The sequence below is a fragment of the Salmo salar genome, chromosome ssa07 (genome assembly GCF_905237065.1).
Source record: "Salmo salar chromosome ssa07, Ssal_v3.1, whole genome shotgun sequence".
Lineage (NCBI taxonomy): Eukaryota > Metazoa > Chordata > Actinopteri > Salmoniformes > Salmonidae > Salmo > Salmo salar.
Window position 1 is genome coordinate 4,997,390 of NC_059448.1, and position 26,980 is coordinate 5,024,369.

The window sequence follows — 26,980 nt, forward strand, 5'->3', positions numbered from 1 at the left end:
GGTCTAGTGTCTGGTGAGGTGTCTGGTGTGGTGTCTGGTGTGGTGTCTGGTGAGGTGTCTGGTCTAGTGTCTGGTCTAGTGTCTGGTGAGGTGTCTGGTGTGGTGTCTGGTGTGGTGTCTGGTGTGGTGTCTGGTGTGGTGTCTGGTCTAGTGTCTGCTGAGGTGTCTGGTCTAGTGTCTGGTGTGGTGTCTGGTGTGGTGTCTGGTGTGGTGTCTGGTCTGGTGTCTGGTGTGGTGTCTGGTGAGGTGTCTGGTCTAGTGTCTGGTGTGGTGTCTGGTGTGGTGTCTGGTCTAGTGTCTGCTGAGGTGTCTGGTCTAGTGTCTGGTGAGGTGTCTGGTGTGGTGTCTGGTGTGGTGTCTGGTCTAGTGTCTGCTGAGGTGTCTGGTCTAGTGTCTGGTGTGGTGTCTGGTGTGGTGTCTGGTGTGGTGTCTGGTCTGGTGTCTGGTGTGGTGTCTGGTGTGGTGAGGTGTCTGGTCTAGTGTCTGGTGTGGTGTCTGGTGTGGTGTCTGGTGTGGTGTCTGGTGTGGTGTCTGGTCTGGTGTCTGGTGTGGTGTCTGGTCTGGTGTCTGGTCTGGTGTCTGGTGTGGTGTCTGGTGTGGTGTCTGGTCTGGTGTCTGGTCTGGTGTCTGGTGTGGTGTCTGGTCTGGTGTCTGGTGTGGTGTCTGGTCTAGTGTCTGGTGTGGTGTCTGGTGTGGTGAGGTGTCTGGTGAGGTGTCTGGTGTGGTGTCTGGTGAGGTGTCTGCTGAGGTGTCTGGTGAGGTGTCTGCTGAGGTGTCTGGTGTGGTGTCTGGGTGTCTGTTGTGATGTCTGGTCTGGTGTCTGGTGTGGTGTCTGGTGTGGTGTCTGGTGTGGTGTCTGGTGTGGTGAGGTGTCTGGTGAGGTGTCTGGTGTGGTGTCTGGTCTGGTGTCTGGTCTGGTGTCTGTTGTGATGTCTGGTCTAGTGTCTGCTGAGGTGTCTGGTGTGGTGTCTGGTGTCTGGTGTGGTGTCTGGTCTAGTGTCTGCTGAGGTGTCTGGTGTGGTGTCTGGTGTCTGGTGTGGTGTCTGGTCTGGTGTGTCTAACAGTTTAGAGGAGATCAGCGGAGCGCTTAGGGTTTAGACAGAGATCCCAAAACACTGTTCTCCACCGTGACCCCTTCTCTCTCTCTCCCTCCTTCTCTCTCTACCCTCTCTCCATTGCTCCCCCTCACTCCTCCACACTCTCTTAAAGACTGTTTGGAACACCCTGGTCATAACATGAGTGTCTCAGACAGCAGGGGAACACACACAGTGGAGAGTTTGTATTGCTGCGGACATGGTTTACTACCCTCCACTGAACACCTACCTCTCAGCCGCAGTTCCTGACACATACACACAGCTCCTGACTCTTTACCCGCTGAACACACACACACACACACACACACACACACACACACACACACACACACACACACACACACACACACACACACACACACGAGAGAGGACACCCTGTTCTTGAGAGGTCTTAAGTGTAACGATTGTCGTACGGAGTAGACCAACGCGCAGTGGGTAGAGTGCTCATATTTACTTTTATTGAGACACTTAATAACAAAACAAGAAAACAAACGAACGACAAACAGTCTTGCAGGCTAAACACAGCAGTGCAAAAACAACTTCCCACAAAAGACAGGTGAAAACAGGGCTACCTAAGTATGACTCCCAATCAGCAACAACGATGTACAGCTGTTCCTGATTGAGAGCCATACCAGGCCAACACAAAGAAATACACAACATAGAAAAAACATAGAAATACAAAACATAGAACAATACCCCAAAAACCCCGGAACACATAAAACAAACACCCTTCTTACATAAGAACATATGCCAACAAACCCCGAACCAAATAAAACAAACACCCCCTGCCACGTCCTGACCAAACTACAATAACAAATAACCTCTTATACTGGTCAGGACGTGACATTAAGGTCACTTCCATCATGAACTAGAAACCTGAGATTGATCGAGATTTTGTTTTACCTGGAAAACGTCACGTTCAAGTGATGAGCGTGCATCCCCTCACCAAGTCAGGACCTTGACCGGTATATTACTCTCCTGGTTTCATCTAGCTCCATTTGGGGATATTTTAACTTGCCTTGCTGGCTTGCTAGGTAATCAATACTCATGATGACGTCGGCGATGTTGTACACGATAATCATCTGTTGCATGAGTTGCATTTGAAGTTGCATGTGATCGTATCCACTGCTAGGTAAACAAAGAGCTTTTATTTAACTTTTATTTATGGGTCTGTTTTAGTCCAGGAAGTGGGTCTGTTTTAGTCCAGTAAATGGGTCTGTTTTAGTCCAGGAAGTGGGTCTGTTTTAGTCCAGGAAGTGGGTCTGTTTTAGTCCAGGAAATGGGTCTGTTTTAGTCCAGTAAATGGGTCTGTTTTAGTCCAGGAAGTGGGTCTGTTTTAGTCCAGGAAATGGGTCTGTTTTAGTCCAGGAAGTGGGTCTGTTTTAGTCCAGGAAATGGGTCTGTTTTAGTCCAGGAAGTGGGTCTGTTTTAGTCCAGGAAGTGGGTCTGTTTTAGTCCAGTAAATGGGTCTGTTTTAGTCCAGGAAGTGGGTCTGTTTTAGTCCAGGAAATGGGTCTGTTTTAGTCCAGGAAGTGGGTCTGTTTTAGTCCAGGAAGTGGGTCTGTTTTAGTCCAGGATGTGTTTGAAGTGGGTCTGTTTAGTCCAGGTGAGTCTATTTTAGTCCAGGAAGTGGGTCTGTTTTAGTCCAGGAAGTGGGTCTGTTTTAGTCCAGGAAGTGGGTCTGTTTTAGTCCAGGAAGTGGGTCTGTTTTAGTCCAGGAAGTGGGTCTGTTTTAGTCCAGGAAGTGGGTCTGTTTTAGTCCAGGAAGTGGGTCTGTTTTAGTCCAGGACTTGGTCTGATCAGTGTCTAGGAACATGGCCCAATAAGTTAATCAAACATTCTTTTCATCATCATCACCACCACCACCACCACCATAAATACTAAACAATCAAATAATTTCATAGCCAGTAGTCTGTTTTATTCAGTATTTGTCAAAGATTGTAATATCTTTATTAGTAACATAGGGTCATTACAATCCCTTTAGTATATGTGGAGAGAGAGTGGAAGAGCATTACATCTCCCTTTTCGACTACATGCACGTGGATGCAAGAGGATTGTGGCGTTTCATTGGTCAATAGGATGGCTAGTGGAAGGATTGTGGCGTTTCATTGGTCAATAGGATGGCTCCATTCAGGTCTGGTGGGCGGAGACGAGGTTGAGTAGCTGATTGACCACAGTGTCGAGGAGTTTCTGTGTGTCTCTCGTTCTTCCTGAACTGAGCAAACATGTTGTTCTTACGACTAGTGTCTTTCATCCTGGATGGAGAGAGGAAAAAAGAGAGCGAGGGAATAGGGGGAGGAGTGAGAGAGGGAGGAGAGAGAGAGGGAGGAGTGAGAGGGGGAGGAGAGAGAGGGGAGGAGTGAGAGGGGGGAAGAGTGAGAGGGGGAAGAGTGAGAGGGGGAAGAGTGAGAGGGGGAGGAGTGAGAGAGGGAGGAGTAGAGAGGGATGTGAGAGGGGGAGGAGTGAGACAGGGAGGAGTGAGAGAGGGAGGAGAGAGAGAGGAGTGAGAGAGAGGTGTGAGAGAGGGAGGAGTGAGAGAGGGAGGAGTGAGAGATCGAGGAGTGAGAGAAGGAGGAGTGAGTGAGTGAGGAGGAGAGAGGGAGGAGTGAGTGAGAGAGGAGTGAGAGAGGGAGGAGTGAGAGAGGGAGGAGTGAGAGAGGGAGGAGTGAGAGATCGAGGGAAGAGGGGGAGGAGTGAGAGAGGGAGGAGTGAGACAGGGAGGAGTGAGAGATCGAGGGAAGAGGGGGAGGAGTGAGAGAGGGAGGAGTGAGAGATCAAGGGAAGAGGGGGAGGAGTGAGACAGGGAGGAGTGAGACAGGGGAGGAGTGAGAGATCGAGGGAAGAGGGGGAGGAGTGAGAGAGGGAGGAGTGAGACAGGGAGGAGTGAGAGATCGAGGGAAGAGGGGGAGGAGTGAGAGAGGGAGGAGTGAGAGATCGAGGGAAGAGGGGAGGAGTGAGACAGGGAGGAGTGAGACAGGGAGGAGTGAGAGATCGAGGGAAGAGGGGGAGGAGTGAGAGAGGGAGGAGTGAGAGATCGAGGGAAGAGGGGAGGAGTGAGACAGGGAGGAGTGAGACAGGGAGGAGTGAGAGATCGAGGGAAGAGGGGGAGGAGTGAGAGAGGGAGGAGTGAGACAGGGAGGAGTGAGAGAGGGAGGAGTGAGAGATCGAGGGAAGAGGGGGAGGAGTGAGAGAGGGAGGAGTGAGAGAGGGAGGAGTGAGAGAGGGAGGAGTGAGAGAGGGAGGAGTGAGACAGGGAGAGAGAGGAGAGAGGGAGGAGGAGAGAGGGAGGAGAGGGAGGAGTGAGACGGGGAGGAGTGAGACAGGGAGGAGTGAGACAGTGAGGGAGTGAGAGAGGGAGGAGTGAGACAGGGAGGAGTGAGACAGGGAGGAGTGAGAGAGGGAGGAGTGAGAGAGGGAGGAGTGAGAGAGGGAGATAACAGATGAACCAGTATCAGAACAGCTTCAAACTTGTTCATTTTATAACAAGATGCACAGAGTCAATCAAATACAAAGGAATACATTTCCACAAAACATTTCAATAGAGACACACGTGACGGACTTTAAGAACACACCGAGAGACAAAGACACACACACACACACACACACACACACACACACACACACACACACACACACACACACACACACACACACACACACACACACACACACACACACACACACACACAGGTCCATTGGTCTTTGAAAGGATCCAAGTCACGGGTGTGTGTCTTACGTGAGTCGTGGTATGCAGTAGGCATGTCACAGTGTTCTCCTATGGAGTTCCAGGGGGTTAGGGGGATAGAGCGGCAGACTAAACCCAGCAGGCTGCATCCTCTGTGGGCAAACAGACCACCAGGACAGGGCCTCCATCTCATGACACTGGAGGTACCGTCTGTGTACCAGACACCAGTAAACCAGCTAAAATTCTGAGAAGTTAGGACTTTCTACTGGTCCTCACTTGTAAAAAGGCTATTTTAGGCTTAAGAGTTAGGTTTAGGTTTAAGAGGTTTAGGTTTAAAATTAGAGTTAGGCTTAAGAGTTAGGATTAGGTTTAAAATTAGAGTTAAAATTAGACTTAGGCTTAAGAGTTAGGTTTACAATTACAGTTAACATTAGAGTTAGGCTTAAGAGTTAGGTTTAGGTTTAAAATTAGAGTTAAAATTAGACTTAGGCGTTGGGTTTAGGTTTAAAATTAGAGTTAAAATTAGTGTTAGGCATTAGGGTTAGGTTTAGGGAAAATACAATTTTAAATGGGACTCATTGTTGGTCCTGAAAATCTCCATAAAATATAGTAAGACATAGCTGTGTGTGTGTGTGTGTGTGTGTGTGTGTGTGTGTGTGGAGAGAGAGTAACACAGTAGACTGATACGGTCTTTACAGTAACACAGTAAACTGATAGTCTGTTACAGTAACACAGTAAACTGATACGGTCTGTTACAGTAACACAGTAAACTGATACTGTCTGTTACAGTAACACAGTAAACTGATACTGTCTGTTACAGTAACACAGTAAACTGATAGTCTGTTACAGTAACACAGTAAACTGATAGTCTGTTACAGTAACACAGTAAACTGATAGTCTGTTACAGTAACACAGTAAACTGATACGGTCTGTTACAGTAACACAGTAAACTGATACGGTCTGTTACAGTAACACAGTAAACTGATAGTCTGTTACAGTAACACAGTAAACTGATAGTCTGTTACAGTAACACAGTAAACTGATAGTCTGTTACAGTAACACAGTAAACTGATACGGTCTGTTACAGTAACACAGTAAACTGATAGTCTGTTACAGTAACACAGTAAACTGATAGTCTGTTACAGTAACACAGTAAATTGATAGTCTGTTACAGTAACACAGTAAACTGATACGGTCTGTTACAGTAACACAGTAGACTGATACGGTCTGTTACAGTAACACAGTAAACTGATAGTCTGTTACAGTAACACAGTAAACTGATAGTCTGTTACAGTAACACAGTAAACTGATAGTCTGTTACAGTAACACAGTAACCTGATGAGGTGATAATTATCGCCAGCAGCATACCACCCTATATACCACTGCTGGCTTGCTGCTGAAGCTAAGCAGGGTTGGTCCTGGTCGGTCCCTGGATCGTGTTGGAGGGCCAGTAGGAGGCACCCTTTCCTCTGGTCTAAAAAATATCCCAATGCCCCAGGGCAGTGATTGGGGACATTGCCCTGTGTTGGGGTGCTGTCTTTCAGATAGGATGTGAAACAGGTGTCTTGACTCTCTGTGGTCACTAAAGATCCCATGGCACTTATCATAAGTAAGAGTATTAACCCTGGCTAAATTACCAATCTGGCCCCTCATACTGTCATGGCCACCTAATCATCCCCAGCTTACAATTGGCTCATTCATCTCTCCCCTGTAACTATTCCCCAGGTCATTGCTGTCGTAGGAATGAGCGGACCAAAGTGCAGCGTGTGTGTCGTTCCACATTTTATTTATACGGTGAAACTATGCAATACATAAACATAAACTGAAGAACAACAAATCGTGACGCAGAGGTGAAACATACACAACTCAAAATTAATCTCCCACAAACCCAGGTTGGAAGAAAAAAAAACCCTACTTAAGTATGATCTCCAATTAGAGACAACGAGGACCAGCTGCCACTAATTGGAGATCATCCCAAAGAAAAAACCCAAACATAGAAATACAAAACATAGAACCTGAACATAGAAATACAAAACATAGAAAACACCCCCTGTCACGCCTTGACCTACTCTACCATAAAAATAACATCTTACTATTGGTCAGGACGTGTTCTCTGTCAACTTACCTGGTAAAATAAGATCGCTGTGGTTACAGCGATTCAAAAATCCCATTATAACGACAGTGGTCCCGTCAGGGTGACGATCGCACTGCTTCCGTTTTGTTACTGTCTCCATTGTTTACTGACACGCAGCCCACCAACACACAGATAACTCTTTAACAGACACAAATCTTCCATTCAAAACACACTGATAGACATGCAACTGCAGTTCTCACCGTCGATAAATCCTGTAGGACTCAATGAGTGGAGAGAGGTATGGAAGGAGAGGAAGAGAGAGGTATGGATAGAGAGGAAGAGAGAGGTATGGAAGGAGAGGAAGAGAGAGGTATGAATGGAGAGGAAGAGAGGTATGGAAGGAGAGGAAGAGAGAGGTATGGAAGGAGAGGAAGAGAGAGGTATGGATGGAGAGGAAGAGAGAGGTATGGATGGAGAGGAAGAGAGAGGTATGGATGGAGAGGAAGAGAGAGGTATGGAAGGAGAGGAAGAGAGAGGTATGGAAGGAGAGGAAGAGAGAGGTATGGAAGGAGAGGAGGAGAGAGGTATGGATAGAGAGGAAGAGAGAGGTATGGATGGAGAGGAAGAGAGGGGTATGAATGGAGAGGAAGAGAGGTATGGAAGGAGAGGAAGGGAGAGGTATGGAAGGAGAGGAAGAGAGAGGTATGGATGGAGAGGAAGAGAGAGGTATGGAAGGAGAGGAAGAGAGAGGTATGGAAGGAGAGGAAGAGAGGGGTATGGAAGGAGAGGAAGAGAGAGGTATGGAAGGAGAGGAAGAGAGAGGTATGGAAGGAGAGGAAGAGAGAGGTATGGAAGGAGAGGAAGAGAGAGGTATGGATGGAGAGGAAGGGAGAGGTATGGAAGGAGAGGAAGAGAGAGGTATGGAAGGAGAGGAAGAGAGAGGTATGGATGGAGAGGAAGAGAGAGGTATGGATGGAGAGGAAGAGAGGTATGGAAGGAGAGGAAGGGAGAGGTATGGAAGGAGAGGAAGAGAGAGGTATGGATGGAGAGGAAGAGAGAGGTATGGTTGGAGAGGAAGAGAGAGGTATGGAAGGAGAGGAAGAGAGAGGTATGGTTGGAGAGGAAGAGAGGGGTATGAATGGAGAGGAAGAGAGGTATGGAAGGAGAGGAAGAGAGAGGTATGGATGGAGAGGAAGAGAGAGGGGTACTCTTACTTTTCCAGCAGTGCTAGCGTAGTGTTTGGGTTGACTCTCAGGTATTTGCAGGTGGGTCTTCCATAGTGCGCTAGATAACTAGACCAGTCCCATTGGATAAACAGATCTAACAACTAGAGACAGAGAGGGGAGGACAGAGGGGACAGGAAGAGAGGAAGAGAGAGAGAGGGAGAGAGACAGAGACACAGAGAGAGAGAGAGAGAGAGAGAGAGATATGGAGAAAGACAGAGGGAGAGGGAGAGAGAGATCGATGGAAGAAAGGAAGAGAGGAAGAGAGAGATATATATACATAGAGAGAGAGTTAATAACTTGTTCTATTGTTATAGAGAGAGAAAAACATTAATCATGTCTCTTAAAATAAAACAAATAATAATGTATATTACTGAGAGTCAAACGTTTAAAAGAAGAAAAAAAACAAGGAGAGAGGGGCAGAGAAGGAGAGCTATGGAGAGAAGGAGAGCTATGGAGAGCTATGGAGAGAAGGAGAGCTATGGAGCTATGGAGAGAAGGTGAGCTATGGAGAGCTATGGAGAGAAGGAGAGCTATGGAGAGAAGGAGAGCTATGGAGAGAAGGAGAGCTATGGAGCTATGAAGAGCTATGGAGAGAAGGAGAGCTATGGAGCTATGGAGAGCTATGGAGAGAAGGAGAGCTATGGAGAGAAGGAGAGCTATGGAGAGAAGGAGAGCTATGGAGAGAAGGAGAGCTATGGAGAGAAGGAGAGCTATGGAGAGCTATGGAGAGAAGGAGAGCTATGGAGCTATGGAGAGCAATGGAGAGAAGGAGAGCTATGGAGAGAAGGAGAGCTATGGAGAGAAGGAGAGAGGAGCAGAGAAGGAGAGCTATGGAGAGAAGGGGAGCTATGGAGAGAAGGAGAGAGGAGCAGAGAATGAGAGCTATGGAGAGAAGGAGAGCTATGGAGAGAAGGAGAGAGGGGCAGAGAAGGGAGAGCTATGGAGAGAAGGAGAGCTATGGAGAGAAGGAGAGAGGGGCAGAGAAGGAGAGCTATGGAGAGAAGGAGAGAGGAGCAGAGAAGGAGAGCTATGGAGAGAAGGAGAGCTATGGAGAGAAGGAGAGAGGGGCAGAGAAGGAGAGCTATGGAGAGAAGGAGAGCTATGGAGAGAAGGAGAGCTATGGAGAGAAGGAGAGAGGAGCAGAGAAGGAGAGCTATGGAGAGAAGGAGAGCTATGGAGAGAAGGAGAGCTATGGAGAGAAGGAGAGAGGAGCAGAGAAGGAGAGCTATGGAGAGAAGGAGAGCTATGGAGAGAAGGAGAGCTATGGAGAGAAGTAGAGCTATGGAGAGAAGGAGAGCTATGGAGAGAAGGAGAGAGGAGCAGAGAAGGAGAGAGGAGCAGAGAAGGAGAGCTATGGAGAGAAGGAGAGCTATGGAGAGAAGGAGAGAGGTGCAGAGAAGGAGAGCTATGGAGAGAAGGAGAGCTATGGAGAGAAGGAGAGCTATGGAGAGAAGTAGAGCTATGGAGAGAAGGAGAGCTATGGATAGAAGGAGAGAGGGGCAGAGAAGGAGAGCTATGGAGAGATGGAGAGCTATGGAGAGAAGGAGAGAGGGGCAGAGAAGGAGAGCTATGGAGAGAAGGAGAGCTATGGAGAGAAGGAGAGAGGGGCAGAGAAGGAGAGCTATGGAGAGCTATGGAGAGAAGGAGAGAGGAGCAGAGAAGGAGAGCTATGGAGAGAAGGAGAGCTATGGAGAGAAGGAGAGCTATGGAGAGAAGGAGAGCTATGGAGAGAAGGAGAGCTATGGAGAGAAGGAGAGAGAAGCAGAGAAGGAGAGCTATGGAGAGAAGGGGAGCTATGGAGAGAAGGAGAGAGGAGCAGAGAAGGAGAGCTATGGAGAGAAGGAGAGCTATGGAGAGAAGGAGAGAGGGGCAGAGAAGGAGAGCTATGGAGAGCTATGGAGAGAAGGAGAGAGGAGCAGAGAAGGAGAGCTATGGAGAGCTATGGAGAGAAGGAGAGAGGAGCAGAGAAGGAGAGCTATGGAGAGAAGGAGAGCGATGGAGAGAAGGAGAGCTATGGAGAGAAGGAGAGAGGGGCAGAGAAGGAGAGCTATGGAGAGAATGAGAGCTATGGAGAGAAGGAGAGAGGGGCAGAGAAGGAGAGCTATGGAGAGAAGGAGAGAGGGGCAGAGAAGGAGAGCTATGGAGAGAAGGAGAGAGGAGCAGAGAAGGAGAGCTATGGAGAGAAGGAGAGCTATGGAGAGAAGGAGAGCTATGGAGAGAAGGAGAGAGGAGCAGAGAAGGAGAGCTATGGAGAGAAGGAGAGCTATGGAGAGAAGGAGAGCTATGGAGAGAAGGAGAGAGGAGCAGAGAAGGAGAGAGGAGCAGAGAAGGAGAGCTATGGAGAGAAGGAGAGCTATGGAGAGAAGGAGAGCTATGGAGAGAAGGAGAGCTATGGAGAGAAGGAGAGCAATGGAGAGAAGGAGAGCTATGGAGAGAAGGAGAGCTATGGATAGAAGGAGAGCTATGGAGAGAAGTAGAGCTATGGAGAGAAGGAGAGAGGGGCAGAGAAGGAGAGCTATGGAGAGATGGAGAGCTATGGAGAGAAGGAGAGAGGGGCAGAGAAGGAGAGCTATGGAGAGAAGGAGAGCTATGGAGAGAAGGAGAGAGGGGCAGAGAAGGAGAGCTATGGAGAGCTATGGAGAGAAGGAGAGAGGAGCAGAGAAGGAGAGCTATGGAGAGCTATGGAGAGAAGGAGAGAGGAGCAGAGAAGGAGAGCTATGGAGAGAAGGAGAGCTATGGAGAGAAGGAGAGAGGGGGCAGAGAAGGAGAGCTATGGAGAGAAGGAGAGAGGGGCAGAGAAGGAGAGCTATGGAGAGAAGGAGAGAGGAGCAGAGAAGGAGAGCTATGGAGAGAAGGAGAGCTATGGAGAGAAGGAGAGAGGAGCAGAGAAGGAGAGCTATGGAGAGAAGGAGAGCTATGGAGAGAAGGAGAGCTATGGAGAGAAGGAGAGCTATGGAGAGAAGGAGAGCTATGGAGAGAAGGAGAGCTATGGAGAGAAGGAGAGAGGAGCAGAGAAGGAGAGCTATGGAGAGAAGGAGAGCTATGGAGAGAAGGAGAGCTATGGAGAGAAGGAGAGCTATGGAGAGAAGGAGAGAGGAGCAGAGAAGGAGAGAGGAGCAGAGAAGGAGAGCTATGGAGAGAAGGAGAGCTATGGAGAGAAGGAGAGAGGTGCAGAGAAGGAGAGCTATGGAGAGAAGTAGAGCTATGGATAGAAGGAGAGAGGGGCAGAGAAGGAGAGCTATGGAGAGATGGAGAGCTATGGATAGAAGGAGAGAGGGGCAGAGAAGGAGAGCTATGGAGAGATGGAGAGCTATGGAGAGAAGGAGAGAGGGGCAGAGAAGGAGAGCTATGGAGAGATGGAGAGCTATGGAGAGAAGGAGAGAGGGGCAGAGAAGGAGAGCTATGGAGAGAAGGAGAGCTATGGAGAGAAGGAGAGAGGAGCAGAGAAGGAGAGCTATGGAGAGCTATGGAGAGAAGGAGAGAGGAGCAGAGAAGGAGAGCTATGGAGAGAAGGAGAGCTATGGAGAGAAGGAGAGAGGGGCAGAGAAGGAGAGCTATGGAGAGCTATGGAGAGAAGGAGAGAGGAGCAGAGAAGGAGAGCTATGGAGAGCTATGGAGAGAAGGAGAGAGGAGCAGAGAAGGAGAGCTATGGAGAGAAGGAGAGCGATGGAGAGAAGGAGAGCTATGGAGAGAAGGAGAGAGGGGCAGAGAAGGAGAGCTATGGAGAGAAGGAGAGCTATGGAGAGAAGGAGAGAGGAGCAGAGAAGGAGAGCTATGGAGAGCTATGGAGAGAAGGAGAGAGGGGCAGAGAAGGAGAGCTATGGAGAGAAGGAGAGAGGAGCAGAGAAGGAGAGCTATGGAGAGAAGGAGAGAGGAGCAGAGAAGGAGAGCTATGGAGAGAAGGAGAGCTATGGAGAGAAGGAGAGCTATGGAGAGAAGGAGAGAGGGGCAGAGAAGGAGAGCTATGGAGAGAAGGAGAGAGGAGCAGAGAAGGAGAGCTATGGAGAGAAGGAGAGAGGAGCAGAGAAGGAGAGCTATGGAGAGAAGGAGAGCTATGGAGAGAAGGAGAGAGGGGCAGAGAAGGAGAGCTATGGAGAGAAGGAGAGCGATGGAGAGAAGGAGAGCTATGGAGAGAAGGAGAGAGGGGCAGAGAAGGAGAGCTATGGAGAGCTATGGAGAGCTATGGAGAGAAGGAGAGAGGAGCAGAGAAGGAGAGCTATGGAGAGCTATGGAGAGAAGGAGAGAGGAGCAGAGAAGGAGAGCTATGGAGAGAAGGAGAGCGATGGAGAGAAGGAGAGCTATGGAGAGAAGGAGAGAGGGGCAGAGAAGGAGAGCTATGGAGAGAAGGAGAGCTATGGAGAGAAGGAGAGAGGGGCAGAGAAGGAGAGCTATGGAGAGAAGGAGAGCTATGGAGAGAAGGAGAGAGGGGCAGAGAAGGAGAGCTATGGAGAGAAGGAGAGAGGAGCAGAGAAGGAGAGCTATGGAGAGAAGGAGAGCTATGGAGAGAAGGAGAGCTATGGAGAGAAGGAGAGAGGAGCAGAGAAGGAGAGCTATGGAGAGAAGGAGAGCTATGGAGAGAAGGAGAGCTATGGAGAGAAGGAGAGAGGAGCAGAGAAGGAGAGCTATGGAGAGAAGGAGAGCTATGGAGAGAAGGAGAGCTATGGAGAGAAGGAGAGAGGAGCAGAGAAGGAGAGAGGAGCAGAGAAGGAGAGCTATGGAGAGAAGGAGAGCTATGGAGAGAAGGAGAGAGGTGCAGAGAAGGAGAGCTATGGAGAGAAGGAGAGCTATGGAGAGAAGGAGAGCTATGGAGAGAGAAGGAGAGAGGAGCAGAGAAGGAGAGCTATGGAGAGAAGGAGAGCTATGGAGAGAAGGAGAGAGGAGCAGAGAAGGAGAGCTATGGAGAGAAGGAGAGCTATGGAGAGAAGGAGAGCTATGGAGAGAAGGAGAGCTATGGAGAGAAGGAGAGCTATGGAGAGAAGGAGAGCTATGGAGAGAAGGAGAGCTATGGAGAGAAGGAGAGCTATGGAGAGAAGGAGAGAGGAGCAAGAGAAGGAGAGAGGAGCAGAGAAGGAGAGCTATGGAGAGAAGGAGAGCTATGGAGAGAAGGAGAGAGGTGCAGAGAAGGAGAGCTATGGAGAGAAGGAGAGCTATGGAGAGAAGGAGAGAGGGAGCAGAGAAGGAGAGCTATGGAGAGAAGGAGAGCTATGGAGAGAAGGAGAGAGGGAGCAGAGAAGGAGAGCTATGGAGAGAAGGAGAGCTATGGAGAGAAGGAGAGCTATGGAGAGAAGGAGAGAGAGGAGCAGAGAAGGAGAGCTATGGAGAGAAGAAGAGAGCTATGGAGAGAAGGAGAGAGGGGCAGAGAAGGAGAGCTATGGAGAGAAGGAGAGCTATGGAGAGAAGGAGAGAGGAGCAGAGAAGGAGGGAGAGCTATGGAGAGAAGGAGAGAGGAGCAGAGAAGGAGAGCTATGGAGAGAAGGAGAGCTATGGAGAGAAGGAGAGCTATGGAGAGAAGGAGAGAGGGGCAGAGAAGGAGAGCTATGGAGAGAAGGAGAGCTATGGGCAGAGAAGGAGAGCTATGGAGAGAAGGAGAGAGGGGCAGAGAAGGAGAGCTATGGAGAGAAGGAGAGAGGTGCGAGAGAAGGAGAGCTATGGAGAGAAGGAGAGCTATGGAGAGAAGGAGAGCTATGGAGAGAAGGAGAGCATGGGAGAGAAGGAGAGCTATGGAGAGAAGGGAGAGCTATGGAGAGAAGGAGAGAGGAGCGAGAGAAGGAGAGCTATGGAGAGAAGGAGAGCTATGGAGAGAAGGAGAGAGGAGCAGAGAAGGAGAGCTATGGGAGAGCTATGGAGAGAAGGAGAGAGGAGCAGAGAAGGAGAGCTATGGAGAGAAGGAGAGCTATGGAGAGAAGGAGAGAGGGGCAGAGAAGGAGAGCTATGGAGAGAAGGAGAGCTATGGAGAGAAGGAGAGAGGAGCAGAGAAGGAGAGCTATGGAGAGCTATGGAGAGAAGGAGAGAGGAGCAGAGAAGGAGAGCTATGGAGAGAAGGAGAGCGATGGAGAGAAGGAGAGCTATGGAGAGAAGGAGAGAGGGGCAGAGAAGGAGAGCTCTGGAGAGAAGGAGAGAGGGGCAGAGAAGGAGAGAGGGGCAGAGAAGGAGAGCGATGGAGAGAAGGAGAGCTATGGAGAGAAGGAGATAGGGGCAGAGAAGGAGAGAGGGGCAGAGAAGGAGAGCGATGGAGAGAAGGAGAGAGGAGCAGAGAAGGAGAGAGATGGAGAGAAGGAGAGAGGGGCAGAGAAGGAGAGAGATGGAGAGAAGGAGAGAGGGGCAGAGAAGGAGAGCTATGGAGAGAAGGAGAGCGATGGAGAGAAGGAGAGCTATGGAGAGAAGGAGAGCTATGGAGAGAAGGAGAGCAATGGAGAGAAGGAGAGCGATGGAGAGAAGGAGAGAGATGGAGAGAAGGAGAGTGATGGATAGAAGGAGAGAGATGGATAGAAGGGGAAAGAGAAGGAGGGAGGGAGAGAAGGAGAGCGATGGATAGAAGGGGAAAGAGAAGGAGGGAGGTAGAGGTAACCTGATACGTCTCAATCCCAGGTGTATGATATCGTGTGTGTGTGTGTGTGTGTGTGTGTGTGTGTGTGTGTGTGTGTGTGTGTGTGTGGTTACTGTGTCCTTTTTTTAAACTGATTATAACATAGAACTACTGGCCTGTCGAACTTTAGCTAACACTAAACACACACATACCATATGAGAGGAAGAGGGGGGGAAAGGAAGGAGAGGAAGAGGGGGGGGAAAGGAAGCAGAGGAAGAGAGGGGAAAGGGAGGAGAAGAAGGTGACTGATTTGGACAACCGGTTCCAGTCTATAACATTTTCCTTTGACCGTGTTGTGACCCAGTCACGACCCAACACACACAGGACCGGTTCCTGACCTGGGTTTAACTCTTTTCCCCAAACACAAACATGCTAGTGTAGATAAGGAAGCTCATAGTATCATATTGATAGACTGCTCTGTGTTTAGAGGAAGTAACCTTAAAACTACACACACACACACACACACACACACAAACACATGACTTTGCTCAGGTATTGAGGATCAGAATCTGAGACAGGATCTCTTTCTTCTCAAATCACTCGATTCATATCAGAGAGAGAGAGAGAAGAGAAGAGAGGGAGAGAAGAGGAGAGAGGGAGAGAAGAGGAGAGAGGGAGAGAAGAGGAGAGGAGAGAGGGAGAGGAGAGAGTTAGGGGAGAGAAAGGGGGAGAGAGTGAGAGGAGAGAAAGGGGGAGAGAGTGAGAAGAGAGAGGAGAGAGGGGAGAGAAAGGGGGAGAGAGTCGAGAGAGAAAGGGGAAGAGAGTGAGTGGAGAGAGAGAGGAGAGAAGGGAGAGAAAGGGGGAGAGAGTGAGAGGAGAGAAAGGGGGAGAGAGTGAGTGGAGAGAGAGAGAGGAGAGAGTGAGGGGAGAGAAAGGGGGAGAGAGTCAGAGGAGAGAAAGGGGGAGAGAGTGAGTGGAGAGAGAGAGAGGAGAGAGTGATGGGAGAGAGAGAGAAATCTTAAATGTGTCTATTCCTGTTAATGTTAATTGTTTTTCACTTTTGTTTATTTTCTTTTTCACTTGCTTTGGCAATGCTAACATTTTTTATTTTATTTTATTTAAGTAGGTTAAGGTCAGTTAAGAACAAATTCTTATTTTCAGTGACGGTCTACCGGGGGGAACAGTGGGTTGTTCAGGGGCAGAACGACAGATTCTTACCTTGTCAGCTCGGGGATTCGTATGTTTGCCATGCCAATAAATTGAATTGATAGAATTGAATTGATCGAAGGAGAGATAGAGAGATTGAGAGAGTGAGCGAGCGAGAGAACGAGAGAGTGGGAGAGAGAGAGAGAGAGAGAGAGGGAGAGGGAGAGGGAGATTGAGAGAGAGAGAGAGAGAGAGAGAGAGAGAGAGAGAGAGAGAGAGAGAGAGAGAGAGTGAGTGAGAGAGAGAGGGTGGAGAGAGAGAGAGAGAGAGAGAGAGAGAGAGGGTGAGAGAGAGAGAGAGAGAGAGAGAGAGAGGAGATGGGAGAAGGAGCTGAGTGCAGCAGTTGCAAAACAAGATGAAAGTTGAGAAGAGGGTAAAGGAGTTATTAGGATGAGGGCAGGGTCGAGGTAACAGGGCACCCATTTCCCTATTTCCGTGTACTACTTTTGAGCAGAACCCTATGGGTAGTGCACTATAAAGGGAACAGAGTGCACTATAAAGGGAATAGGGTGCCATTTCAGATCCAACCCCAAACTCACGCTACCCAGCAGGCAGTCTGGTTGGCTACTGGTGGAAGAACATGCACCTCTGATCCCCGATTCACACACAGTGACTCGCCCCCCGTCACTCACACACACAGAGCCCAGTCTTACCCGATTCACCCCACCCACACTCCCTGAATTCATCTGTCTCACACACACACACACACACACACACACACACACACACACACACACACACACACACACACACACACCATCTCCCCTCTTAGTCTCGGTCTTCACCTCTTGTTGAACTTCTCTCTCTGCCTCCCTCACCTCATGGTGACCTGCCGTGCTATCGTTCCGCTCAACACAATCTCCCCAGGGGGAGGAGAGGAGGATGGGGGGGATGAGGAGGGGGAGGAGAGGAGGAGAGGGGGAGGAGAGGGGGAGGAGAGGAGGATGGGGGGGATGAGGAGGGGGGAGTATAGGAGGAGAGGGGGAGGAGAGGAGGAGGAGAGGGGGAGGAGAGGAGGATGGGGGGATGAGAGGGGGATGGGGGGAGGAGAGGAGGAGGAGAGGGGGAGGAGAGGAGGATGGGGGGAGGAGAGGAGGAGGAGAGGGGGGGTAATATAACTTCCAGAAGAAAAAGTGAAAAGAGAAGAATAAAAACTTGACGTAGCGCCGAAGAAACATGGCTGACGTTCTACATTCTCCCAACCAATTGTGCAATATTGTCTTTTTTTTTGTTGGCGTAACTTATTTTTCAACTTATTGTGTACATAATGTTGCTGCTATTGTCTCTTATGATCGAAAAGAACTTCTGGACATCAGAACAGCGATTACTCACCGTGGACTGGAAGAAACTTTTTCCTTTAACGAGTCCGACGAGAAGGATATCCTGCTTTCACTGAAACAGGCCCAGATCCAAGCCTTTTGTGTGAAGAAAAGATGCCGGAAAAGGGGACGCAGATCGGGGATCCTTCTGAGAAGCCGGAGGCGAGCGAGTAAACTCCCAATGCCTTCCATTCTCCTTGCTAACGTGCAATCGTTAGAAAATAAAATTGATGACCAACGGGACATTAAAAACTGTAACATCTTATGTTTCATAAAGACGTGGCTGAAAGAAGAAACAGACAATATGGAGCTGGCGGATTAAATTACAGGGTTAAGATTGAATCCTACCGGATCTGACGCTCGTCGGATGTGGCAGGGCTTGAAAACTATTACAGACTACAAAGGGAAACCCAGCTGCGAGCTGCCCAGTGACGTGAGCCTACCAGACTAGCTAAATGCCTTTTATGCTCGCTTCGAAGCAAGCAACACTGAAGCATGCACGAGAGCACCAGCTGTTCTGGATGACTGTGTGATAACACTCTCGTTAGCCGATGTGAGCAAAACCTTTAAACAGGTCAACGTTCACAAAGCCGCTGGGCCAGACGGATTACCAGGACGTGTACTCAAAGCATGCGCAGACTAACTGTCAAGTGTCTTCACTGACATTTTCAACCTCTCCCTGTCCGAGTCTGTAATACCAACATGTTTCAAGCAGACCACCATAGTCCCTGTGCCCAAGGAAGCGAAGGTAACCTGCCTAAATGATTACTGACCCGTAGCACTCACGTCGGTAGCCATGAAGTGCTTTGAAAGGCTGGTCATGGCTCACATCAACAGCATCCTCCTGGACACCCTAGACCCACTCCAATTCGCATACCGCCCGAGATGACGCAATCTCTATTGCACTCCACACTGTCCTTTCCCACCTGGACAAAAGGAACACCTATGTGAGAATGCTGTTCAATGATTACAGTTCAGCGTTCAACACCATAGTGCCCACAAAGCTCATCACTAAGCTAAGGATCCTGGGACTAAACACCTCCCTCTGCAACTGGATCCTGGACTTCCTGACGGGCCGCCCCAGGTGGTAAGAGTTCTAAGAGTTTTCTCTAGCTAGCCCCTCCCCTCCTTTCTCTAGCTAGCTCCTCCCCTCCTTTCTCTAGCTAGCTCCTCCCCTTTCTCTAGCTAGCCCCTCCCCTCCTTTCTCTAGCTAGCTCCTCCCCTCTCTAGCTAGCCACTCCTTTCTCTAGCTAGCCCCTCCCCTCCTTTCTCTAGCTAGCTCCTCCCCTTTCTCTAGCTAGCCCCTCCCCTCCTTTCTCTAGCTAGCTCCTCCCCTCTCTAGCTAGCCACTCCTTTCTCTAGCTAGCCCCTCCCCTCCTTTCTCTAGCTAGCCACTCCTTTCTCTAGCTAGCCCCTCCCCTCCCCTCTCTAGCTAGCCACTCCTTTCTCTAGCTAGCCCCTCCACTCCTTTCTCTAGCTAGCCCCTCCCCTCCTCTCTCTAGCTAGCTCCTCCTTTCTCTAGCTAGCTCCTCCTTTCTCTAGCTAGCCACTCCTTTCTCTAGCTAGCCCCTCCCCTCCTTTCTCTAGCTAGCCCCTCCCCTCTCTCTAGCTAGCCCCTCCTTTCTCTAGCTAGTCCCCTCCTCTATCTCCTCCTTTCTCTGTCCCCTCCCCTCCTTCTCTCCCCTTCTCCCCCCTCTCCTCCCCACTCCTTCTCTCTCTTTCTTTGTGTGTTTGTCTAACAGTTCTAATGGTTATTCCAGCTGTTAGATTTATTTTGTAGGGAACGTTTAGGGAATTGTTTTTTTCTTTCTGTGTTAACGGTTATAGGGCAGGGACACAGGGAATTGTTTTACATGTGTGTTACTCTGAGGACAGTATTACAACCAGAGTGAGTTAGACACACAATATCACTTAAGAGTTCAGGGCAAGGTCAGAGATGAAGCAATCTCACGCACAAACACTAGTGACCTGTAATACTACCGACTTAGTTACGGCTGTGATACAAAACAAAATGATACAAAAATGCTAAGACCCTTATTTCTGCTTTTCTGCTTTTTCCATTCCTGTCATCTTGCTCTCCATCGTTTAAACCCAGGGTTAAGCCTTGACCGCTCCACAGGTGAGGCTTAAGAAAACGCCTCGTTAGCGTCGAGGTTATTTCTGAGGGCTTCTGTAAGAAAGGCTTGGGAATCCCCATATTTTATCTACATAGATTGTCAGCTACCGTCCGTGAGTGAAAAGTCCCGACATTTTTCTTAATCACAAACACAGCTCTGTGTTAAGACACTACATCACTTTAGCCTCAGTGGGTCTGAGGGAGAGAAGAGGAAAGAGAATAACATACATCCAGTCTGATAAGATATCAGTAGTTCATGTTAAGGAAGAGTGGTCTCTATGTCCTGTTCTACGTTTTGTCTGACCTCGGGACTACTTAAAAGGACGAGGTCAAAGGTTATCCTCTCTCGGGAACTGCTACTTTGGCTGTCGTAGTTGGACCTTTTGAGGAGAAGGTCAAAGATTATCTCAGGTCCAACTACTGAGAGTCTACCATTCATCTGTCACTCAACAGGAACTAACTTTCACCATCTCAACACACATTCTGTTCGCTCTCTCTCTCTCACACACTTACTATTACGCTATGGTTCAACTTGGGGTCCCCCCTGTCATACTGTGACACAAACCAGAAGCCCCTCACCCTTTCTGAGGGGGAGAAACCAGAAGCCCCTCACCCTTTCTGAGGGGGAGAAAGAAAAGAAAGGGTGACAAGCGGTCATAACCAAAAACAGGAATCAGAACATTCATGACCCAAAACAGGAATCAGAACATTCATGACCCAAAAACAGGAATCAGAACATTCATAACCCAAAACAGAAATCAGAACATTCATAACCCAAAACAGAAATCAGAATATTCAAGACACAAAACAGCAATCAGATTATTAATGACTCAAAAAAAACAATCAGGATATTCATGACCCAAAACAGTAAATCAGAATATTCATGACCCAAAACAGGAATCAGAATATTCATGACCCAAAAGAGAAATTAAAATATTCATGACCCAAACCAGCAATTAGAATATTCATGACCTAACAGCAATCAGAATATTCACGACCCAAAACAACAATCAGAATATTCATGACCCAAAACAGCAATCAGAACATTCATGACCCAAAACAGAAATCAGAATATTTATGACCTAACAACAATCAGAATATTCATTACCTAACAGCAATCAGAATATTCATGACCTAACAGCAATCAGCATATTCATGACCTAACAGCGATCAACCCTAACTGCAATCAGAATATTCATGACCTAACATCAATCAGAATATTCATGACCTAACAGCAATCAGACCTAACAGCAATCAGAATATTCATGATGTAACAGTATCAGAATATTCATGCTCTAACAGCAATCAGAATATTCATGATCTAACATCAATCAGACCTAACAGAAATCATAATATACCAGCGGGCATGACCGAGTGGCACAGCAGTCTAAGGCAATGCATATCAGTGCTAGAGGAGTCACTACAGACCTTGGTTCGATTCCAGGCTGAATCACAACCGGCTCTGATTGGGAGTCCCATAGGGCGGAGCACAATTCGCCCAGTGTCGTCCGGGTTAGGGGAGGGTTTGGCCGGGGTAGGCCGTCATTGTAAATAATAATTTGTTCTTAACAGACTTGCCCTAGTTAAATAAATGTGAAATAAAGAATCCTGAAATAAACAGCAATCATAATATTCAGTTGAACCTTGATTTTCGGAACTCTCTTCACATTGTTCTCTATCAGAGGCCTTCATGGGTCTAAAAAGTTGGATCCATTCCATATATGTACCTGGGGCTTTGCCATCCGGACCTGAGAGTTTAAATATAAAGACCCATTCTGAACGGACCATAGGACAACTAGACCCGTTCTGAACGGACCATACGACAACTAGACCCGTTCTGAACGGACCATAGGTCAACTAGACCGGTTCTGAACGGACCATAGGACATCTAGACCGGTTCTGAACGGACCATAGGTCAACTAGACCCATTCTGAACGGACCATAGGTCAACTAGACCGGTTCTGAACGGACCATAGGACAACTAGACCGGTTCTGAACGGACCATAGGTCAACTAGACCCGTTCTGAACGGACCATAGGACAACTAGACCGGTTCTGAATGGACCATAGGTCAACTAGACCGGTTCTGAACGGACCATAGGTCAACTAGACCGGTTCTGAACGGACCATAGGACAACTAGACCCGTTCTGAACGGACCATAGGTCAACTAGACCGGTTCTGAACGGACCATAGGACAACTAGACCCGTTCTGAACGGACCATAGGACAACTAGACCGGTTCTGAACGGACCATAGGACAACTAGACCGGTTCTGAACAGACCATAGGACAACTAGACCGGTTCTGAACAGACCATAGGACAACTAGACCCGTTCTGAACGGACCATAGGAAAACTAGACCAGTTCTGAACGGACCATAGGTCAACTAGACCCGTTCCGTATAGACCTGATCTGATCCAGGTCCGGTCCGTGTGCAGGGAGCAGCAGAAAAGTAAAGAAACAAATGTAACCAGAGCTGATCAAGCACGAGTGAGAGAGGAGGTAAAGAGAGGTAATGCTCTAGCTGGGGCCGTGCTGTGTGTGTAGACTACTGAGTGTGAGTGAGTGACAGGGAACAGGGAGTGAGGGAGAGACAGCAATCAACCAAGCAGACTCGTAGTAGACTAATTGCTGCCATAGCTAGGTTATTGATCATCCAATATGATTACATAGCACCTGTCTTGACTGTTTCTAACTGGGAGAAGCTACACTGAGCAAAAATAGAAAAGCAACATGTAAAGTGTTGGTCCCATGTTTCATGAGTTGAAATAAAAAATCCCCGAAATTTTCCACATAAACAAAAAGCTTCTCTCTCAAATTTTGTGCATAAATTTGTTTGCATCCATGTTAGTGAGCATTTCTCCTTTGCCAAGATAATCCATCCACCTTACAGGTGTGGCATATCAAGAAGCTGATTAAACAGAATTATCATTACACAGGTGCACCTTGTGCTGGGGACCTTCATAGCCACTCTAAAATGTGCAGTTCTGTCACACAACACAATGCCACAGATGTCTCAAGTTTTGAGGGAGTGTGCAATTGGCATGCTGCCTGCAGGAATGTACACCAGAGCTGTAACCGGAGACTTGAATGTTAATTTCTCTACCAGCAGCCGCCTCCAACGTCGTTTTAGAGAATTTGGCAGTATGTCCAACCGGCCTCACAACCTCAGACCATGTGTAACCACGTCAGCCTAGGACCTCCACATCCGGCTTCTTCACCTGCAGGATCGTCTGATGGGGGTGTTGAGGAGTATTTCTGCCCTTTTGTGGGGAAAAACTAATTGAGATTTTGGCTGGACCTGGCGCCCCAGCGGGTGGGCCTATGCACCCCTGTCCAGTCATGTGAAATCCATAGATTAGGGGGAAATTTATTTATTTAAATTGACTGATTTCCTTCTATGAACTTTACCTCAGTAAAATCTTTGAAATTGTTACATGTTGCGTTTATAGTTTTGTTCAGTATAGTTAAAGCTAGCTAGCTAGGCTAATTGAGTCTGCATGTTGCGTTTATAGTTTTGTTCAGTATAGTTAACGCTAGCTAGCTAGGCTAATTGAGTCTGCATGTTGCGTTTATAGTTTTGTTCAGTATAGTTAAAGCTAGCTAGCTAGGCTAATTGAGTCTGCATGTTGCGTTTATAGTTTTGTTCAGTATAGTTAACGCTAGCTAGCTAGGCTAATTGAGTCTGCATGTTGCGTTTATAGTTTTGTTCAGTATAGTTAAAGCTAGCTAGCTAGGCTAATTGAGTCTGCATGTTGCGTTTATAGTTTTGTTCAGTATAGTTAAAGCTAGCTAGCTAGGCTAATTGAGTCTGCATGTTGCATTTATAGTTTTGTTCAGTATAGTTAACGCTAGCTAGCTAGGCTAATTGAGTCTGCATGTTGCGTTTATATTTTTGTTCAGTATAGTTAACGCTAGCTAGCTAGACTGTAGCCTATTGCCACTTGGATGACTTCTGATTGGCCAACGACAAGCTACACGCTCCACTCTCGTGATAAGCAAAGAGCAGCAGCATCAATTATATAATGTCTCTCTCTCTCCTGCAGCCGTCGCGTTCGGATCTATATGGGTCCTTCCGGACAAGTCAGTTAAAATGACACGATACCCGATACCTGTGACAATCATATCAGATCCGACCATGACCCGTGACATGATTTAGAATTCTAGATCCGTACCCGCTCGCAGCCCGGATCGGGTATTCAGGTACAGGTGGATCCATGAAGACCTCTAGTCTGTATGCTCTAAAAAGGAATTAGACAGAGGGTTACATTTAGGGTTAGGATGGATGTGACCTGGTCAACCTGCTTTTGTGTTGTTACACGCAAAGTCAAAACCTTGGTTCCTCAGCCCTCTGTTCGGACTAACCCTACCTAATGTAGCAGACGTAAAATAAACACCAGAAACCCGATCCCCTACATACTGATCTGAAACTAGATCCCCTACATACTGGTCTGAATCTAGATACCCTACATACTGGTCTGAAACTAGATCCCCTACATACTGGTCTGAATCTAGATACCCTACATACTGGTCTGAAACTAGATTCCCTACATACTGGTCTGAAACTAGATCCCCTACATACTGGTCTGGAACTAGATTCCCTACATACTGGTCTGAAACTAGATTCCCTACATACTGGTCTGAAACTAGATTCCCTACATACTGGTCTGAAACTAGATCCCCCTACATACTGGTCTGGAACTAGATTCCCTACATACTGGTCTGAAACTAGATTCCCTACATACTGGTCTGAAACTAGATCCCCCTACATACTGGTCTGGAACTAGATTCCCTACATACTGGTCTGAAACTAGATCCCCTACATACTGGTCTGAAACTAGATTCCCTACATACTGGTCTGAAACTAGATCCCCTACATACTGGTCTGGAACTAGATTCCCTACATACTGGTCTGAAACTAGATCCCCTACATACTGGTCTGGAACTAGATTCCCTACATACTGGTCTGAAACTAGATTCCCTACATACTGGTCTGAAACTAGACCCCACTACATACTGGTCTGAAACTAGATCCCCTACATACTGGTCTGAAACTAGACCCCCCTACATACTGGTCTGAAACTAGATACCCTACATACTGGTCTGAAACTAGATCCCCTACATACTGGTCTGAAACTAGATCCCCTACATACTGGTCTGAAACTAGATCCTCTACATACATACTGGTCTGAAACTAGATCCCCCTACATACTGGTCTGAAACTAGATCCCCCTACATACTGGTCTGAAACTAGATCCCCCTACATACTGGTCTGAAACTAGATTCCCAACATACTGGTCTGAAACTAGATTCCCTACATACTGGTCTGAAACTAGATCCCCTACATACTGGTCTGAAACTAGATTCCCTACATACTGGTCTGAAACTAGATCCCCTACATACTGGTCTGAAACTAGATCCCCTACATACTGGTCTGAATCTAGATTCCCTACATACTGGTCTGAAACTAGATCACCTACATACTGGTCTGGAACTAGATTCCCTACATACTGGTCTGAAACTAGATTCCCTACATACTGGTCTGAAACTAGATTCCCTACATACTGGTCTGAAACTAGATTCCCTACATACTGGTCTGAAACTAGATCCCCCTACATACTGGTCTGGAACTAGATTCCCTACATACTGGTCTGAAACTAGATTCCCTACATACTGGTCTGAAACTAGATCCCCCTACATACTGGTCTGGAACTAGATTCCCTACATACTGGTCTGAAACTAGATCCCCTACATACTGGTCTGGAACTAGATCCCCTACATACTGGTCTGAAACTAGATCCCCTACATACTGGTCTGAAACTAGATCCCCTACATACTGGTCTGAAACTAGATCCCCTACATACTGGTCTGGATCTAGATCCCCCTACATACTGGTCTGAAACTAGATTCCCTACATACTGGTCTGAAACTAGATCCCCTACATACTGGTCTGAAACTAGATCCCCCTACATACTGGTCTGAAACTAGATCCCCTACATACTGGTCTGGAACTAGATTCCCTACATACTGGTCTGGAACTAGATTCCCTACATACTGGTCTGAAAGTAGATTCCCTACATACTGGTCTGAAACTAGATCCCCTACATACTGGTCTGGAACTAGATTCCCTACATACTGGTCTGAAACTAGACCCCCCTACATACTGGTCTGAAACTAGATCCCCTACATACTGGTCTGAAACTAGATCCCCTACATACTGGTCTGAAACTAGATCCCCCTACATACTGGTCTGAAACTAGATCCCCCTACATACTGGTCTGAAACTAGATCCCCCTACATACTGGTCTGAAACTAGATCCCCCTACATACTGGTCTGAAACTAGATCCCCTACATACTGGTCTGAAACTAGGTCCCCTACATACTGGTCTGAAACTAGGTCCCCTACATACTGGTCTGAAACTACATTCCCTACATACTGGTCTGAAACTAGGTCCCCTACATACTGGTCTGAAACTAGATCCCCTACATACTGGTCTGAAACTAGGTCCCCTACATACTGGTCTTGATGAGCAGAAAAAAATACTGTCTGGGGAGGTTATCTTCTGTACTGTTCAACCAATCCAGCTAATGTGGAGGAGGGATTAAGATGTCACCTTGGTAACGTCCAAAAGAGGAAGTCTCGTCACAGGCTCTCTTGCCATTTCCCATGAAAATCAGAACATCTCCTCGTTGTGGACCGAGCAGACGCTAGGCTAACCATAAACAGGAAGCTCAGAGTTCGTCTAAAGGTTAAGATGGTGACCGGATCATTTGGAATGACCGTTGCTATGACCGGGTCAGGTCTTTGTGTTATCATGTCTACCTCTTCACCCCCCGGCTCCAGCCAAAACAACCCCTCTTAATGACTGGATATAGCATCCGAGGACCCAAAGTAACCTTCCTGTCTGTCGAGTTAATGCCTGGGCAACAGGGCCAAACGGCGGTCACCGCGACAACACAAAGCAACTATCTGATTGGTGGAGTCGACCGACGGTCACAGCTTCCGACCAACACAGTCAAACAGCGGTCAGTACACGAAACAATGGTCAAGCATTGCTCTCCCTCTCACACACACCCACTCTGGGACAACATGGGTTTCTCTCCCTCTCTCACACTCACCCACTCCGCAACAACATGGGTCACTCTACCCCTCACACACACACAATCAAACACACACTGTTGCTATCTCTATCACAGACAAAGGCAACATGTTTCTAACTCTAATGTACTAAAGACTCCAAACCCTCTCTGTAAAGAACTAGACTCCAAACCCTCTCTGTGAAGTACTAGATTCCAAAACATCTCTGTAAAGAACTACACTCCAAACCCTCTCTGTGAAGAACTAGACTCCAAACCCTCTCTGTAAAGAACTAGACTCCAACCCCTCTCTGTAAAGAACTAGACTCCAAACCCTCTTTATGAAAAACTAGACTCCAAACCCTCTCTGTGAAGAACTAGACTCCAAACCCTCTCTGTAAAGAACTAGACTCCAAACCCACTCTGTAAAGAACTAGACTCCAAACCCTCTTTATGAAGAACTAGACTCCAAACCCTCTCTCTGTAAAGAACTAGACTCCAAACCCTCTCTCTGTAAAGAACTAGACTCCAAACCCTCTCTCTGTAAAGAACTAGACTCCAAACCCTCTTTATGAAGAACTAGACTCCAAACCCTCTCTGTGAAGAACAAGACTCCAAACCCTCTCTGTAAAAAACTAGACTCTAAACCCTCTTTATG

The 26,980-nt window shown here is 47.8% G+C and overlaps 1 pseudogene; it reads right to left on the reverse strand.

Annotated features, from left to right (window-relative positions):
- Nucleotides 1-2,998: 2,998 nt before the first annotated feature.
- The window catches only part of LOC106608451 (exocyst complex component 6B-like), a 100,377-nt pseudogene continuing 76,395 nt past the window's right edge, over nt 2,999-26,980 (reverse strand).